The sequence below is a fragment of the Delphinapterus leucas genome, unplaced genomic scaffold, assembly GCF_059928025.1.
Source record: "Delphinapterus leucas isolate spDelLeu-1000000601 "Yukka" unplaced genomic scaffold, BTC_Dleu_Yukka2 spDelLeu_asBTCV2_sq76, whole genome shotgun sequence".
NCBI lineage: Eukaryota > Metazoa > Chordata > Mammalia > Artiodactyla > Monodontidae > Delphinapterus > Delphinapterus leucas.
Window position 1 is genome coordinate 869,853 of NW_028322285.1, and position 18,971 is coordinate 888,823.

The 18,971-nt window shown below is 38.1% G+C and overlaps 1 protein-coding gene across 6 annotated transcripts in view; it reads right to left on the reverse strand.

The window, feature by feature from the left end:
• Positions 1-18,971, reverse strand: part of EBF1 (EBF transcription factor 1) — a 395,554-nt gene that overhangs the window by 350,196 nt on the left and 26,387 nt on the right. The gene's annotated exons all lie outside the window — the stretch shown is intronic.

Here is an 18,971-nt window from a genome sequence, read left to right on the forward strand (position 1 = left end):
CTTGCCAAGCGGCAAATAAAACTTATTTGACTGAAGGTTCCTGTAGCCTAAATTTTATTTTATACTGTTTATACTTCATTGAGTGTTTCAACAGCTCTCTCCTTCTCTCTCCCTCTCTCTCCCCCTCTCTCCCCCTCTCTCTCTCTCTCTCACACACACACGAATATAAGAATATACACAGATGCTTTCTACACCATTAAAAGCCAGCAGATATGGACACAGAAAATGAGTACACACACCCCAGAAAGAAAGGAACATAATTATCAACCTTTCTTGACAACTCCATTCAATGATACTCAATTATGAATTGCATGGCAAAAATAAACTCTTTAAAAATCTGAAAGCAAGGACCCATTGTATCTTTGCTCCTCGGGGCCCTTTGAAAGCTGAGGTTAAATTATAATCAGATGGCAAAGGATAAGGACCTCACCTCGGGGCACTTCCTTGGGATAAATGACCGGTTCTTGTCCATGCTGGAAGGGATTGTTGGCCCAAAGCACCATGGGGCCAGTGACCCCTTGCTGGTCATTAATCGTTACTGAATTCCCTGGAACCAAGGTCATTATTGTTAATATAAACTTAAATAAAAATTCCAGAGGCATATGGATTTCTTTTAATAGTCTTATTTCTTTTGGTTTTTATAGGGCATTACTATAGAATTAATATTCTATACTTTAGCTCTGTAGTTGGTTTAACAATTGATCTTGCTTAAAGTAAAGGTTTATTAGACATAAAATAAGAAATGAAGGAAAGCAAACAAAAAACAGGAAAGCCTGAGAGGGCCTATTCTGTACCTGGAATTCTCAGGAAGTCATTATCCATGGGACTCACAAGTTTGTTTCCTTGAGGTTCTGTCAAAATATTGCAATGTTTCTATGAAAGGATTCAAGAATTTCACATTTAAAAATAGCTATAGATATATGGAATCTTGTTTCTATCCTGAACAAAGTTTGTTTCTCAGTCTCTTAGCTCTGCACATAATGACCCCAAAAAAGTTGTTTTTGACATTTTGTGAGATTCTGATTTCTTTAAGCTTAAGGGATATCCACTGTATTCTCATATACAAACACAGGATACTGGCAGAGCATATAATTTCATAGCTTCATTCTAAAGATACTCAGAGTTATTTGGCCTTAAAGGACATTATCCTCCCCAAAAGTACATATATGCTGACAATGAACAATTATTGCATGAGCATGTGCTATGTGCAACTCATCATATATCTTCATACATATACCAACATTTAGTCGGCTTCACCTGGAAGCCGAGTCTAAACCAGAAGAATCCGGTTAGACCGCTCTGGGATGTCCTATAGGCAGCTTCTGCTGGTTGCTATCTCACGTAGATGAAAGTGTCTGTCCACGTGCCTCACATTTTACAAGCCCACAGCTTTCATTTTACTAGATCCCTTCCCCATCTTGCCCAAGTTACGCTACCAATAAATTTAAATATACCAACTCAATTAGGCTTGTAAGGTACATCATCTAAAGACCTCACCCCAAAGCCGCCTGCCTTAATATAAATCTTAGCAATAGATGTGGGCTGTGCTTACTGCCTTACCTTCTTATCACCTAGCTGATACCTGGACCAAGGTAATAAAGGAGGAATAAAAGTTGGTTGAGAACATTGCTGGTTGTTTAATTCTGAGGTTGCTATTTGTAGTATAGTAAGTGATGCCCAAGCAAATGTTTAATAATAGGCTACTGTTCAATGTTACATATAAGAAGTGACCAGAGTTATAGGAGTATAGAGGATTAGAACCATTGAGAGGGAAGGAATCTTAAAGATCCTAAGTGTCCGATTCTCTCATTCTATAAATGGGAAAACTGAAACCCAGAGAAGTTAAGAGACTTGCTGAGGCTCACATACCTAAAAAACAGCAGAGGCAGTATTAAAAACCAGGTCTCTTCTGTCCTGGTTCAGCATTCTATACCAGGTTGCTTCTCATTTTCATCATAAATGAAAAATCCAACTTCAGCATGAGCGAGTTAACTTACCAGGCCTATAATAGAACCAAAGCATGCTGGCTCATAACAGAAGGACATTCTTGAATTTGGGTATCTTGAAGATCAAAAATTAGCACAGTAGGGCATTAACCTACACTGAATCTGATGTATAATGAATTACTTCAAATCTTACATTGGGAGTGGGGCAGGGGGCCAGGTGGTGGCAGGAGAAAGATGAATGATTCAATGGAACTGGTGGTGATCTGGAAAAGAGAAAGGGATTCTACACTGAATGCAATGTCTCTAATAAGTGAGTGCCCCGTAAGTGTCACATGGTACCTCTAGGGCAGTCCCCACTCAGGGAAAGGGGCTACAATTTATGTCAGACAGTAGATGCTTCATGAACATTTAGTGAATAAATTAACATGCTGGTTCGTTTTTCCTATTTGAGGTCAACGAAATCAATGGGTGTTTGTCCTCATCACCTCTGTGAATGAAAACAAGAATACATTCCATAGTGAAACAATTTTTAATAGGTTTAGCAGGAATACTATTTCTGGGTTCCAACGTCCAAATATTTGGGAGCAAATCCAGCTTTTTTGTTTATGATAATTTGGGAACAAGAAAAGAAGATATATCGTTTTTCATCTTTTTTAAACTAGGGCATGGACCCTAAATAACCAGATAGTGGATGCAGGAAAGAAAGACATAGCTCTTGGCTACATGCAGTCACAGAGCTGAACCAAGACAGAAAACCTAAAATGCTTCCAAATCAGCCCAATCATTTATGCAGGCCAGATAGGCGTAGAATTCAGAGGCTGAGCTATTTTTTGCTTCCTCCTTTCCCCCATATCTTGAAGAAGTACAAAAGCTGCTGATTACCCACCCCTCACCCCCAGCTTACCAGGTGAATCCCCCTTTGCCTTTTGGAATTACTCTCTGGCAGCTCAGCTTCAGACTATGTCAGGGGCTACTTGTCTCTCTCAGTATCACATCCCAGACTTCTGCCCCTCCTTGGCAGTTCAAAAGGTGTGACAAACCTGCTCATGCAACACTCTACACAAAGGGAGTTTTGAGCAGGGAGAAGTTCAATGTCCTTTTTTTTCCCCTTTCACTATGATTTCTTCCGAATTATATTCTATAACAATGCATTTCCTTTATTATTATTTCTGGAAAGGACAGTTTATTAAATTTGTTTAGGTTTAAATATAAGATAATTTTTAAATTAGGACTTACTTTGAAAATTGCCAAGTTCTATATTTATGTATGTCAGTACCTTCCAGACAAAGATAATAGAGACAACTGCTCACGATGAGACAGCTAGAATAGAAAGAACTTTTCTAAAATTCCTGCTGAAAGATGACTATTGATGAAATATAAACAGAAAATGCTATTTTTGCATAGTGTTATGACATAGCGTGAACAAGCACAGTTGCAAATGAATGAAATATGTGAGTTTTTTAAAAATAAATAATATAATATGATGGGATATTCTGTGCTTCCTCCTTCCCATGACTGTTATAATTTCTTAGAAACAATTTAACACGTGCTTCTTGTATGTGTGGTGCGTCACGCTGGGCCTTGTTGGAGATACCGAGCTCACAGGTTTCCTTGGACCCAAATCCAGAAAATACAACTTATAGACTTCCCTGAGGCTGATCTCCCACAAGGTAAAATGGAGAGCAGAGCAGGACCCAGATGGCCCAGGGTAGTAGCAGAAAAGCCACTGGAATCAGAGCCAGGGACTTGGCTTAAGGTCCTGGCTCTGAGGCTAATTAGATCTCTGGGCAATGTTACTGAGCTTCTCTTGCCCCCAGCTTTCTCATCTGTAAAATGAAGGGACTGGACTGTAATCTCTGAGAGTTCATTCAGCTCAGATAGAAACCTCGTCTCTTCCTACAACAACCTGGATTCCTCAGAAGACCTGCCCTTGAGACCTGGGTAGCTTATTGATTAACTTGATGAAGCTAAACTATTCATTCTCCATCTCCAGGAAATGGGTACAAAACCCCCTGCTTATCTCACAGGGTTGCCATGGGAACTAAAATGCTGTAGGCCAAAGAGTAGGAACGTAAACTGAAAACAGCCAAACCCATGTAAAATTTTTCTTTCATTCCCTCAGAGAGGTAAATGAGTGATAGAATTAAAGTGTTAGCCTTCCCAAAGTTATATATGTCTTAGTAAAGACCAAAAGCTCTTAGCTAAAAGGATGAGGCTCTAACAGTAGAATTCCCAGCATCAGCCAGAGTTGGGTCGGAAAACCTTGCCTGCCATCTTAAGAGCTCTGCAAATATTCCTTATTGTTTTTAAACCCGGCTGTTTAATCAAACCTCAAGGAGACATTTCTGGTGGAGCTCACAGACTTGCCCAAACTACAAAGGATATCTAAATGGGGCAGGGGAAAGGGAAGGGAGTCAGTAACTACATGTTTGCTAATGAATAAAGATCCTGCATTTCATTGCTGCAAATTCTCATGTTATTTTAGGCCCATCAGCAGAACATAAAGCAAGCTTAATACACCATAGGATGCAAAAAATTCATAGTGGTGGCGCACAACATGTCCCCAACTGAAGGGGACCCTTGGGAAACAGTCTACCCATGGCCCTTCTTGAAACCAGACAGGTGAAGCTGTCTACTAGAAAACCGAGATTTCTTTTCACTTTTCCACAAATTACAAAGTTGTTTGTGGGAGTCCCCGGAATCATTTATAACTGAGAGAACAAGAGAAACCACCTTCAAACTCCAGTTTCAATAGACCTGAAATCCTCCTGGAACCCAAAGCATCTACACCATTTGGCATCCCCGGAGAATACCAGCAAGAGATAAAACTAATCCAACCCAGTGGATTCGTGAAGGGCCACTGTAGAGCTTGGGCTAATTTCTTAGTAACACTCGGCCCCTGTCACAAATTTTCCTTCTCTGCCATTTCCGTGTACCTTAGAATTTGATTTCATAGTTCATACCCCGTTTTAAATTCCCACCTCTAAGGGAGCCTATAAGGAATACTGCCATGTTTGTGTCAAGGATCTTACAAACAGTTACAGGGAAAGGGCTGAGGTAAAGTTTCTTCTTCCCAGACTGGCGGGGCTGCATACCTGGCTTATATGACCTCCAAATCCCCAATGGACACTCAAAGAACACGGCCACTCTGACCACAGTAGTCGCCATTTCAGTCAGCCCCCCTCAAACAACTTACGTCTAATTTCTACAATATCTAGGTGGCAAATGAAGCCCAGTGGGTACTTGTAGATACAAACAAAAGCTTGCTAAAACTACCGTGTCTGGGAAACTGAGACATTCCCAGGCAATCTACTCTGAGCAGCAGACAGAAATAAAAAGACTTGGGAAAAGGAGAAACAGGCATGAAATGTAACACAGTTTCCTGAAATTCAGTATACCAGACTTCCATGACATGTCAAGGAATCAGAGCTAATTCCACCCTGATTATCTGGGTTATGTCATTATTAATGTTGCAGGAACATTTTTAAGCCACTGTCTATCAGCAATTTGATGAAAGAAAAAACTAACACCTCACAAGAAATGTTGAGAACTCCGTGATCTGAAAGAAACTACTATTAGTAAACTAAACAGAACTCTAAATAAAGAAAATTACTGCTGTTAAGACGTACTGTTCTGAGAATGATCAGGAAGAGTACCGAAACACTAACACTACTGTATATAAGAAATTATTCAAGCATGCATTTGAGTAATTCTGCATTTTAATTTAACCCTTTGAAACATTAATCAAACCATGGCTAATTATAGGAATTAAGGAATTAAACGATGGAATCTTCTAAAAGATATTATTTAAAAGGCAGTTTATACAATTACTTGTATAGATGTTTGCTTTAAAGAGGAAAACAGTTCTACTGTAATGAAAAGGGTCTTAGAAAATTAAATTAACAAGGGGGGACCAGGCTGATATGAAACTAAATTAGCATCAAATGCAAATTACAGGGTACTTAATGGTAGAAACAGGTGCAGAGAAGAACCCTAAATGAGATAAATGAATAAAACATCCCTCTCCACAAATGTGGAAGCTGACACAAAGTCAATGATATGAATAATTCAGCAGCCTCCACACTGCTGTTGAGGTCAGCCTGCCCTGACCTTTGAAACAGGAAGTAAAATTCAGTTCAAATTTGAGTGACTGGAAATATAACAGTTATTTGTTTTTTATATTAAAAAACCCACAGAATTTTTAAGAAATACAGATAGAGGAAATATACAATAGAATTACAGTTTGAACTAAGGGGATATTACATAATCAAAGTAGTTGGTAAACAAAGAAATAAAAAAATCATTAGGTAAGATTTCCACAAACTATGTTTCAATATGGAAATCCTAAAAATAAAACAAGTAAAAGCATATATATCAGTGTTCAGCTTACAGATCAAACTCCCTGTGAGAATAAATTTCTAAATTTTTGTCCTTTTTTCACATTATTTTATTGTGTTAATGTCAAGGTAAAAATTTTTTAAAGCATGTTATAATTTTTTTAAGTAGCCATATATTTTTATTAATAATGCAAAGTAATCTCTCACTTTTGTAAGACAAAATTTGGTTAAACTAGATTTTTAAAAATCTTTATGAAGCTGCTCTTTTTTTTTTTAATCATTCAAACCCTGATTTAATAATTGTTGCAGCCCCAATTTTAGGTTATCTTATAAAAATGCAACCCAGGTTCAAAAACAAATCATTCCCATAAGTGAATATCTACTGTGGTTTTACGTGTCTTTTATGCTTTTTTTCCCCTTCTTTGTATGCTTCAAAAGTATTTTGTACAGTTAACTGTGAAAGTACCTTCCTTATTTCAGATCGAATCTGGTGCTGCGAGAGATTAACATGGTATGACAACAAACCAATTTCTACAAGCTAGAAAGACAGCAAAATATATAATGGTATATCACCCTCATCGTTATTTTACAGGATGGCATAAAAGATGTTTGATAATAGCGGTTATCTCTGCCCTCCAATTGGTTCTATTAATGGGACCCACAACTTGGCTATCTACCTTTCATCTATCTACTGTGCTTGTCAAGTGAAAGATTATGTTGAAAGAGGAGCTTAATTTTATTTTCTAGATTTAGAGAGGGTTAAAGTTACACACACACACACACACACACACACACATGCACGCACACACACAGCATCTATGAGAAGTGGTAAACTAGTATACAGTATAATTACCATAGGAGGAAGTTTGAGATGTGCTCCTTCTAAATCCAAGTGTTCGTTCGGCAGAAGCAAATTAAAGACATGGGGTGTGTTTTTTTAAAAATTATTATTATTATTATCTTATTGGCTAAATCACTCCTCGGTCGACATTTAATAAAGGGTGATACACCAAACACTGCTGATTTGGGGCTTGGCGTAATGACCGACCTGAGTGAAGGTTTGTGTACAAAGTGGCTCCCCATTAAATAGGGCTCTGTGGAAGCAGCTGGTTCTCATTTTGAAACAACCGGTTTCTCTATCCCCAAGTGCTAAAGAAAATAATCCCTGCCATCTATGACTACACACTTTCACAGAGGCAGCAATGAGAATTTGATTGTGGAGATAATTAAAGTCATTCCTGGAACTTCCAAGAAAAAAAAAAAAAAGGAGGAAAGAGGTGGGATTGAAAGAAAGAATAGTCAATGACAGTGTTTAAAATTAAACTATGACAAATCATCTGGAGTGGAGAAGGAGGAGGAGGGATCCCCGCCCTTCACGGAATCCGGTGGAAGCAGCTCTCTTTTCTCTCCATGCTGCAGCTCCAAGGGGAGGCTGAGATGCCATTAGTCAGGGCCACAGCCCCCAGTGTCCGGCTTGGACACCGAAGAATCGAAACACAGCCGGAGAAACTCCTTGTCAATGATGGCATATCACGATGAGATTTTTTTTTTTTTTTAAGTTTCAATCTTAAATAAAATAGTCGGGGAGGAATCCATCTGGATTCTAGAACAAATAGTCATTCCGGCTGATCTGAAACATTGACATTATTTCAACATTAAGAGAAAACAAAAAAGATATCAGCCCTTTGAAGAGCTTATTTTTTGTGTTTTGTTTTAATACTGTGCTGCTCTGTAAGAACCCATGCTCCGACAGTCTGATAGCCTGAATGACACTCGACTGAAGCTACGTTCCCCGAACGCCTACAGATTTCATGGGCTTGAGGAAAACTAAAATATGTGTAATCTATCTGTCTGCACTATCTGCCTTTAACAGGAAGAAGAGAGGGGCTCAATAAGGACAATCCGGGGCCTCCCAATTAACCTGATTAGTTCAGCACATTGCTCTCATGAATGACACCTTATCTTGAAAATAAGGGAGAACTTCCTTCCTCAAGAATGCGCAGGAGCCCCCAAAGCCACAAAGATGCAGCCTATCAAACAGTGAATGGCCTCTGCTTCTTCCCCCTCTTCCCAGCTCGCACACAGGTCAGGGAGACCAGCAGACACAGCGCCTGATTGGATTTTGTGTCCTAAGGACAGGAGGCAAGCTCCCATCTGCCCAGGTGGCCTTGGAGAAGGCTGGGAAAAGGGATGCCCTGTGGGCAACTTCAAGCCCCTTCTTTCAGAGTCAACCAGGCACATGATGGGATTGAGGGGGGGGACGGGGGGAGGGGCCGTTGGAGGGAGGGGGGAGATTCATTAACCCTTCAATCACCAGAGTAGCACATCAATATTATACCTGCCTGAAAGAAAAAACAGTGAACTCTTAAGTCTTCTAACGTCATATAAAACAAAGGCACTGCTGAAACATATGTTACCTAACACTAATTTCACATTTGATATAATAATGGGAGATTACCAAGTTGCTATACATAAATAAAGCTTTCCCCCCAAACTCTCTGAAATCTGCTTGCTTGCAAAGGATACTGTGTATGTGTGTGTGTGTGCGCGCGTGTGTGTTAAATTCACATTATCGTGTGTAACAGACATACTAGTTAACAGAATATATTCTTGAAAATGTGCTTTGTGAGAATGTCAACAGCAGGGTTTTTCACTTGTCTGCTCTGTGATTTACTTGATCAGTTAAAACAGGCAATGAGAGGATTTGCATGGTAATCGTGTGAAGATTAACATTTTTAAATGTAACAAATTTAATATTTTATCTTACATTTTCTGTTTCTCATCATTCTTTAATGGCAGTGCCTTTTCACTTTATTGTGTAGTTATAACAAGCCTGTCTTTAGGCAGAGAGATGAGATCACCAGATTCAACAACTCCATTTCTAGTTCCATTCTTTCATTTCACAAAAACATACTCTAAGCACCTGCTACACAGCAGTGAGGCAAATGTGCTTGGGGTACAGCAGCAACCAATACACGCAAACCACTGCCCGCTGGGGTTTACAGTCTACCTCCTAAAGAGTTTATCAGCCTCAGCAATACCAGAGGGAACTCAAATCAGAATTTCATAGCTGGAAAGCATCTTAGAGATCTTTTCATTCCAGCCCATTTTTAAAAAAATAACAGCCACCTTCTATTGAATGTGATTTATGTGCCAGGCATTGTGCTAAGTGCTCTCCATGCATTATCTACTTATTCCTCACCACAACCCTATAAAGTAGGAACTACTACTCCTATCCTGGTCTTACGGATGAAGAAACTGGTGCTTAAAGAAGTGAGGTGATCTGACCGCAGCCCGAAGTTATCACTGGCAGAGCAGTCTGATTTGATCCCAGGCAGTCTGACTCCACAGCCTGTGGTCTTAACCAATGTGTAGACTGCCTCAGAGGAGTGCAATAAAACCACGGAGTTTGCCCAAGTTCAATACCACTGAGTAAGAGCTAACAGGCAACTTTGAACCCAGGGATATTTTTCCTCTGCACCATGATCTGTATCTATCTGAAATAACATTCTCCTATTTTATTTTAAAAAATCAATATATCTTTTCTACACTTACTATTCCAATTTTCTTTTTTTCAACTCTGAGGCACTAAAAGCTCCATGAGGGCAGGAACCATGTGTGTCTTATTCACTGTTTTATCCCCAACCCTGAAGACAGTGCATGGCATATAGTAGACGCTAAATTAATATTTGTGGAAAGAAAAAAAAATGAGTAACTCCTCACCAAGAGGACTGAGTCACCATGATAAACTTCAGCAAGGTAATTTTGCTTATTAGAAAGTACCATGGCAATCATCACATTAAGAATAACAATCCACATGGAATATATTATATTCAGATTGCAAGAGCTGCCTGATTTCAAGCACCTAATATATGCCGAACTCTGTGCTAGGTATTTTAACCCACACAATTCTTCAAAATTGAGATGATTTTCCCATTTCAAAGATGAAAAAAATTGAACCCCATGTAGCTCAGGTATTGGGAATTAATGATGGAGGAATTTGATTTTCTGCCAATGGACTCCAAATTCTAGGCCTTTTCCATTATACTCTGCCTTTTTCCAGTTTTCTCTTTGGATTAGTGCCTGTTTTCTCCCCTAGTGAAACACACAATGGTTTACTCATCAAATTAAATGAGGACACAAGAACTCAAATATTGCTCTAGCAATGAGTACAACAATTTATGTTATATTATTACTATTATTTTTAATCCCAGAAGTTAAGTGCCAGATATACTAGAAAACTGTTTAGGTAAAAAGGTTTAGATTAATTCATGGAAAGGATGAAATGTGGATTCCAAGAAAAATAAATGAGGCTACATGAGATACTGAAAACAGTATTTTATTTCAGCTGCGCAATTGAAAAGGAAAAAGATCAGGCTGAGAGCTAGGACACCGATATTCTAATCACTTGCTTTGTCACTAATAGAGTTCCTTCAGCTGTGTGCCTCAGTTTACATATATGTAAAATGGAGTTAATTTGTGCCCTAACATTTTTGTGAAGAGAACTCTCTGAAATACTACACCCTAAAGGCCACCAATAACTTTGCAAGTTCCATTCGGATGTAAGTTACTATTAAATTCGCAATGGTCAGGCGTTTTGTTTCTTTTGTTTTAAGGTGCTCATAGGCCAGGATTCAGATGCTGGTCTTCAAGAAAACATGCAGTATGGCCAGAAGAGGACATTCCCACTCCTATAACCACAGAAAGAAGTACTCAATTTTTTGAAAGATATTCTGAGATGTACGCCATACACCTGAGATTAGAATGTAGCTTTAAGAAAAAAAGACCGTGTAGCGAAACACAAGTTTTCAACATTATAATAGCTTCAAAGATAACTCTTAACCAACTTTCTTTTCTAAAAAACTTCCTAATAAATAAAAGAGACATCTCATTTTTCATCTTTGTTTTTGTCTTTGTAACGTGTGTGTGTGTGTCTGTGTGTGTGTGTGTCTGTGTGTGTACATGTGAGAGGAACCAAACCTGACACAGGTCCACGGTTCTTCAAACTAACTTTTCCTTTTGTGAGGGGACTTCAACCAATAGTGCATCCAAGACTATCAGAAATGATGCCTTAAGATACTACTAACAGATCAGAATACTAATGAATGGAAAGCATATTCAAAATAGGGGGAAGTTATTGTTCTATTGAACAATGATAAATAAATTGCAAGTAGCATGATAGTCTGACCTTTCGACAGAAAAAAAAAAAAAAAGAAAAAGCTTTAGTCAAATCATGGTTGCTTTAGGAAGGTGGAGGGCAAACAACCTCTGACTATTAGCCAAGTTTTCTGCCTGCACTCTGCTGCCTCAGTCTCACCTCCAGCCTGTGTAGAAGGCACCGTCCAGCGCAGGCAACGCTTAGGGCACAGCAGGGAGCAAGGTCACACAGAAAAGCATCAGCTACCATCACGGAACAAGATATCCTGATCTTTCACTTTGATCATTTCCAATTCATTGATTAAAAAAGAAAAGAAAGGGCTTCCCTGGTGGCACAGTGGTTAAGCATCCTCCTGCCAACGCAGGGGACACAGGGTCGAGCCCTGGTCCGGGAAGATCCCGCATGCCATGGAGCAACTAAGCCCGTGCGCCACAACTACTGAGCCTGCGTTCTAGAGCCCGCGAGCCACAACTACTGAGCCTGCACGCCTAGAGTCCGTGCTCCGCAACAAGAGAAGCCACCGCAATGAGAAGCCCGCACACCGCAACAAAGAGTAGCCCCTGCTCTCAGCAATTAGAGAAAACCCGCGTGCAGCAGCGAAGGCCCAATGCAGCCAAAAATTAAATAAATGAATAAAATAAAAAGAAATAAAAAGAAAAGAAAAAGTTACTTCAACCTGGAAATGCCATGTCATGAGTGTTCATACCCTACAGAAGGGCTCTTCTGACCTACTCACCCACTGCCCCGCCAGACATAGATAGTATCAATATTTGGTCAATCAAGCAGCAAATGAGCAAAAAAAAAAGTTCTTGAGGGAGTCCTGATATTGATTAAAGGGGCATTTTTTTAAACCACCATAACGTTGACATGAACCAAAATTTGAGAATCTTGCCAAAACACTATACAATACGTATAGTGACCGTGTCCAGATTAAAAATGGACACGTGCAATGAGATTATTATTGTCTCTTTTTTCCCTCTCCTGGCATGGAAAGTGTTAAAGAAAACAATAAAAGGACAAGTTAAGTGTACAGGGTAGGATTTACTGGCATTTACTTTTAATCTATGGCCCTTCACTCTGTAGCTTATCGGGCCTCTGTCAGTCCTTTTTCCTCCTTTATATCTCATGAGGAGCCCCCCCCCCCATGCTGCTACTGAGAGACAGAGCCCAAGTGTCTATAAGCTTTTTGTCAGGTAAAAAGAGAAGAAAAAGGAAAGGAACAAGAGGAAAAGCAAAGCTAAGAGGCATCTATTAGATGTCACTAGGCTTTTGTATTCATGTCAATGATTCAGGATTAGAGTATTTGAAATAATCTTATTGAGAGGAATCAAAAGGCCCACCGAGTGAGAGGCTGCTCTGTAGCATATGGCAAAGGCACGAACAATATCTTATTAAAGATGTGTTGGCTAACACTATTACTTTATATTATATTACAAAACTATTGTGCCTCAAACAGTTAGCAGGATGGTATAGTTACCGAGTGCCATTTTAGAGGTTATTGTGTGGGATCAAGCTATATAATTTGTCAGCTTGTCTAGTTACATCTTTCCAAGTAGGGTTTGGAGGCAAGTTTGGACCTGGAACCAAGCACTTCACCTTCAAAAATAAAAATCCCCAAAGCACACTGAGGATCACTCTGTTCCCACTGAAAGTGGAATATACATTACATGGATGAAACACCAATGGCATTCTCTTCCCCAGAACCAGTTTCATTTAGTTTGCATCATTTACCATATGTGACCCCCTCTCCCCCCATGAAAAATATGCAGGGTTTTTTGGGGGCTTGATTCCCCTCCTCATGAAGAATACACACACACACACACACACACACACACACACTCAGCTTCACACATTAGCAGGGTTAAGGCAATTAAAATTCTATTACAATAAGTACTGTAACGTTAAAACCTTCATTTACCTCTGGACAAAAGCTTGTAACTGGAGAAAGAGTTTGCGAGGGAGATTTATCTCCATCTACACACACCTTTAAAGGCAGCAAGCAACCAAAGACAAACCTGTACTGTTCACCATATTTCACTGATTGCAATTGGAGTATTTAGGTCACTTTTATATTGTCCAGGATGGTATACAATTACACGGTTTGTAAAGGGAGGGATGAGATGGTGGGAGGAGAGAGAAGGAAAAATTAATGGTCTATTTCAGATAATACCTGATGCAAATTAAAAAGACCAAAATGCCATCTCTTTATATGCATGGGCCTCTAAACAGAGTTTTTAAAATCTGGTCAATTTTTATTAAAGAGTTTGGTCAGGTGCCTGCAGTAAGGAAAAACAAGTAAAATTTATCAATGGAGAGTTGCATTTGGGGAGGGATTTGGGTTTTTTTCCCCATTCTAAGCAATTTATTTTAGAAAAGTAAAAGCATATTTAATATAATGATATATTCTCATCACAAACTGTGCAAAGTTGTTAGATCACACACAGAGGAGTTTGTACTGCTTTTCTGTATTTTTCCAGAACTGTTACAAAAACAAAGTTATGATGACATGGGATTTAAAACCCACACCGTGGGCTGACACCCAGGCCAGTTACACATATGCACTGCTGATTCTCTGAAGCTCCGTTAAATACATTTCTTGGAAGTTGCTGCCATTATTTCCTTTACAGGAAAACCACTGTTGTTCATTATACGGTGTCTGCAGTAGTATTATACCATGTAAAAATACTATGCATTATGATATATTGTCAGCATATTTGCAGTCCATTTGAATGTATTCTGGTTGTGTATTTGGGAAGAGCTGATAGCAAATGGAATATAGACTGCTATTAGCTGATTGTATTCGTTATGTTCTTTTTTTTTTTGTATTCATTATTGTCTTATCACGGTAGCAAACTACACACAAGTATACAGGCTCATCTCATATTCAGAACGGTATTATCTGATATGTGATAAAATTTAGAATGATAGTCTCTCACATAAGTCTCATCGCTAATAATCACATATGAATTCCCACTGAGGAAACAAATGTTTAAATACGGTAGGATTAATAAACAACCATAAATTCACACTCAGGGTCAGCGCTGCCTTTCCACTTTTGGAAAAACACAAACCTCTCAAACCAACCAAGAGGACAGCAATTATCCTGCCTGCGGCAATTTTAAAGGGTGAATTCCTCCTCCTTTTATTTTAATGGAGCATTCAAAGTTAGGAAATCAGGCAATATAAAAGTCATATCAGAAATCTGAGAAATGCATTCATACCTCTGGTTCCTTGAGCCCCAGATAGCTGTCTGTGCACCTTACAGAGTGATTATGTTTAGTGGTTGGTCCTTCTAAAAACTGATGAAGACCAAAATAATGAGTTGAAAGGTCAATGAAATAAAGCCATGAAACTCTGACTAAAAGCCTCATCTGCAACTTTAATAAAAGTATGTTTATGTTCATGTTAGTTGAGGACTTTTTTTACAGAAAATAAAGGAAAAACGTTTAGTGAATTTTTAGATTTAAGTTTGATTATAAAGGACAGGGAAATCATTTACTGTCGAGGGAACCTGATGCCTTCACCATTTTAGGATTGTAGATATAGGAATTAGAATATAGCCCACCCTGCTCAATGTTTAAAAAAAACCTCAATTATATTCTAATTGTAAAGTTTTACTATTGTTTTCCTATTATACAAATGAATATATATGTTACATAAACACATCAGGATCGATTTAATCAAGAACTTAGCTTGGTGATAAGACAACACTGCGCTTTTCTGAAAAGTCCTAGTACAGCATTTAAACCTCTTAGATGAAGAATGGATCTTAAATAAAATTGTTTCTCTGAACAACCCGGACGTAATTCAACAGGTAAAATGGCCATTCCAATATTTTCACTCCTGAACATTCTATTTCAGGCAACAATCGTAAAGAAAACACATTTAGTGTCACCTAGGTGAAAGTGATCGAGTTGTGAAAGATCTTTAGAAAATCCCAGAAAAAAACAAATATACACTCTTTTTTTCTTTTTAGGAGACCCTTGGGTAAGTGTGGCCTAAAGAGCTAATTCCGAACAGGCTAAATTCTTCATGTTACAAAACTCATGTATTTTTTTTAAAATGTTGCATGTCAGGGCTTACATCTCAAATGTAGATACAGAGATTCCTATAAATGGAAAAGAAAGACAAATCTGTTAAAGCTGCACTAAGCAAACCCAAAATCTTTACAAGGATATTAGTTGGCAGGCTTTAAAAATCCATGTTTTTAATATTGGCCGTGAGGGATCCAAAACTCTCCAGTTACTCAGGCCACATTATATCCCGAAAGGACTATGTCTAAATTCACACAAGACAGGAGAAGATAATTTGAGGAGGAATTTCATCCTTTATTATTTCTATCTATTAAAAGAAAACAGTCCACTTGTCAATTCTCATGATCCACAGCACAAAGAAATGAAGAATTGGGCTCTTATTTTCTCCCTTTATTTAGTGATCCAATTATTTCATCAATCACACTGATCTTAAATTGAAAAAAACAAACAAACAAACAAACAAGTATTGAGCCATCCCCTGTCCTGCCCTACTGGAAGTAAGTGACACAAATCTGGCCGGAAACTTTAGGGCTCTATGTGAAAGGAATCCTATAGCATACTTCGGAGAAAGAAATGTTTTTGTTAAGACCATCTGTATTCATCCATGTCATTGCTCAAAGGAAAATAAAGAGTTTTGTGAAGCAAATCTAGAACGCACAGTAATCCTAACTAACTAGATAAGGAATAACAGTATGCACACTTAATATATTCAGTTCAAGCATTTATAAATAAGTTTCCACATAGAAAATGGAAGTTTTTTTATGAATTCAGAAAAACTGGGTTCCCAATTCAGACTACCCTATGTGACTTTTGTCATTATCATCTTTTCTGATTCTTACAAAGTAAACCTAATTAAGAACCTCCCTCATTAGTCTTCCAGAAAAATTAGCCCAGCTTATGCTAATTACTCCTGCAAAATTTAATAAACTCGTTGAAATGGGAATAGCCTAATGAGGTTTTATTTATTGAACTAAGATAACTCCTATGAAAAAGGTTAGGACACAAGGATATCCAATGTTTTAATAAAACTACAATTTATTCAATTTCTAAACATGAATTTTATTGCAAACCTTTTAAATTCAAATATGAGTTGCTACGCGAATACGTTAAATCAATCTCCACCTTAATCCAATAACTGCAAGTCATTTTTTGCTTTTTACTTTAACAATAATTACCACACATAGCCCTTTACCTCAACGATAATGAAATTTGCTGTTATTAGTTCCTGGTCATCAGGTATTAAACATAACACATTTGACTTTTCCCATGTCTACACAGCCCAGATATCTAGATCATTGGGCACAGCCTGGATTTTTATAATTCTCAATCAAGCCATTTGGCATTAGGCAGAAATACAACCTGGCAGTCAACTCCAGATGCCCACTTTGTACATTTAGAGAAATTTTCCTCCAAACTCGTTTGAAGTGACTTGACAAATTGTCACAATCGTAAAAAGAGTTGGGGTCATATTTTTCTTACTTTGTCGCACGCTAATATAAAAGAAGAAAGTAGAAACACATTTTCTAAATCACAGTATATAAATGCTGATTTTGTTAATTTCACTTTTTTGATAGAGTATGCCGACCTGATGTCCCCAAATCACCGGCAGCAAAAAATACAGCCAAAATTTAACACAGAAATAGCTTACCCTGTACCATTGCCGTATGACCAGAAAGCCTCTTCTATCAATCCTATAAATAGTTTTCCTGAATAACCACTGCTAAAAGTCTTTTGACTGATAAAAATAGCACTGTTCTTCCAAAACCCGAAGGACAAGCAAAGGGAACTAAAAATTATTGGTGCCCAAAAGGTGACTGCGTGTTAAACCTATGCTAAATCCTAACACAAGGATTGCCTGTACCCTCAGCTCTATAATTGCACATCGTATGCATCTTGTAAAAACAGTTACTATTGCTACTGAATGCAGGCCCCATAACCTATTTTTACAAAATATGCAGGGATTCGCATCCATAAATGTGAAAGCAAATCAAACCCTAAGCACGTAACACAGATATTATGCAATCGGTAATATAGAATCAAATTGGAAAGTATGAAATTCAAACACGGTTGTCATCATTTTTTTTTCCCTTTGCAGCAATTTTATGGAATTGAAAAATCTTTTCTATTTTGCCCTTCCCTGTGTAAGTTCTTTTCCTGTTGTTATTCTCTTCGCTTGTTGTTAAAAATGGAAGTTTCACATATCAGCACAGACAGGACTGGAGCTTTTAAAACCTTTGGCAGACTGAAGGACAAATAAATTCTGAAAACTCAGATGCAAATAAAAATAGCTAAATGGGTTTGTGCATATCAGCTGGCATCACTGCTTGAAAAGACGGTTCACGGGAGACAGTGGCAACAGCCAGCAAATAAACATATGTTGGGACTCATGCAGATACCCTGGGTTTCAGCCGTTTTTCAAGTATCCCTCTCTTAAGAGACCAAGATTGGCTAACACCGTTTTCTACTTTGTCAAACCAAAAAAGAAAAAATGAAAAGGATAAATGTCATGAGTAATATCTCTAAAGCCACCGACAGTATAAAGTGCATACTTATTTTGCCTAAATTGTTTGAACTACCCCAGCCAAGAAAAGGTTTTAAGTACCCTACTGGGACAGATGCAAGGCGGCAACAATAGAAGCCACACTAATGCAATCCAGGTAACACAATCCTGTTTCAAAAACACGGGCCGGGCTAATTACAGCGCTGCTGAGTCAAGTTTCTTATGCCATCGCAACCCACAGAAACAGGTCAAAATCAAATGTTATTCAAACCACAGTCATATCAACCTTCTATATCAGAGTCACGGCTTAAAACCAAACGAAGAACTTAAAAGCTTAACCCATTCAAAAGCAAAAAAAAAGTGTTTTCATTGCGGGTGGCAAAGTAAGGTTCTTATCATCTGAACCAAAAGAAACTGTGTGGCAGAACCGAATGTTGATAGTTTCAAAGTTTGGGGGAATATTTGGGCTGGTCCTTTGATCAGAACACTTTCTTTTTGATAGAAGAGTAAAATCTGCTTAAAATAACAAATGGCATTTTGAAGAGAGGTATTTAAGTGAAACAAACAACAAAGGTTATATTTATTTTTTATCTTATTCATTTGAAGATTTATCTGCCATTGCAGAAAAAAGAAATTACATAATGGCATGTCTGCTTTTGTAGATAAACATGCTATGCTAATTCTATAGGCAGCACACAACTTCATTACACACTAAACCGTTGATGTTTTTAACTTTGAATCAAAGATATTAATCCTCACTTATCAAGCAAAGATATATGTCTTTGGTGAGTATTAGTGAAAGATATTTAGGTAAAATATCTGATTGAAATGTAAGTTTTATAAAGCTACTTGGCAATCAAAATTGGGTTTAAGCCTGAAGAATCACGTAAGTCAAAATCAACAACCAATGTTTTGTCACAAATTACAGTAAAGCAAACACTTTTTCAGTCAACTGAAAAATGACAGAGCAAGCCTCCAAAAGGTAAAGAATTGGAA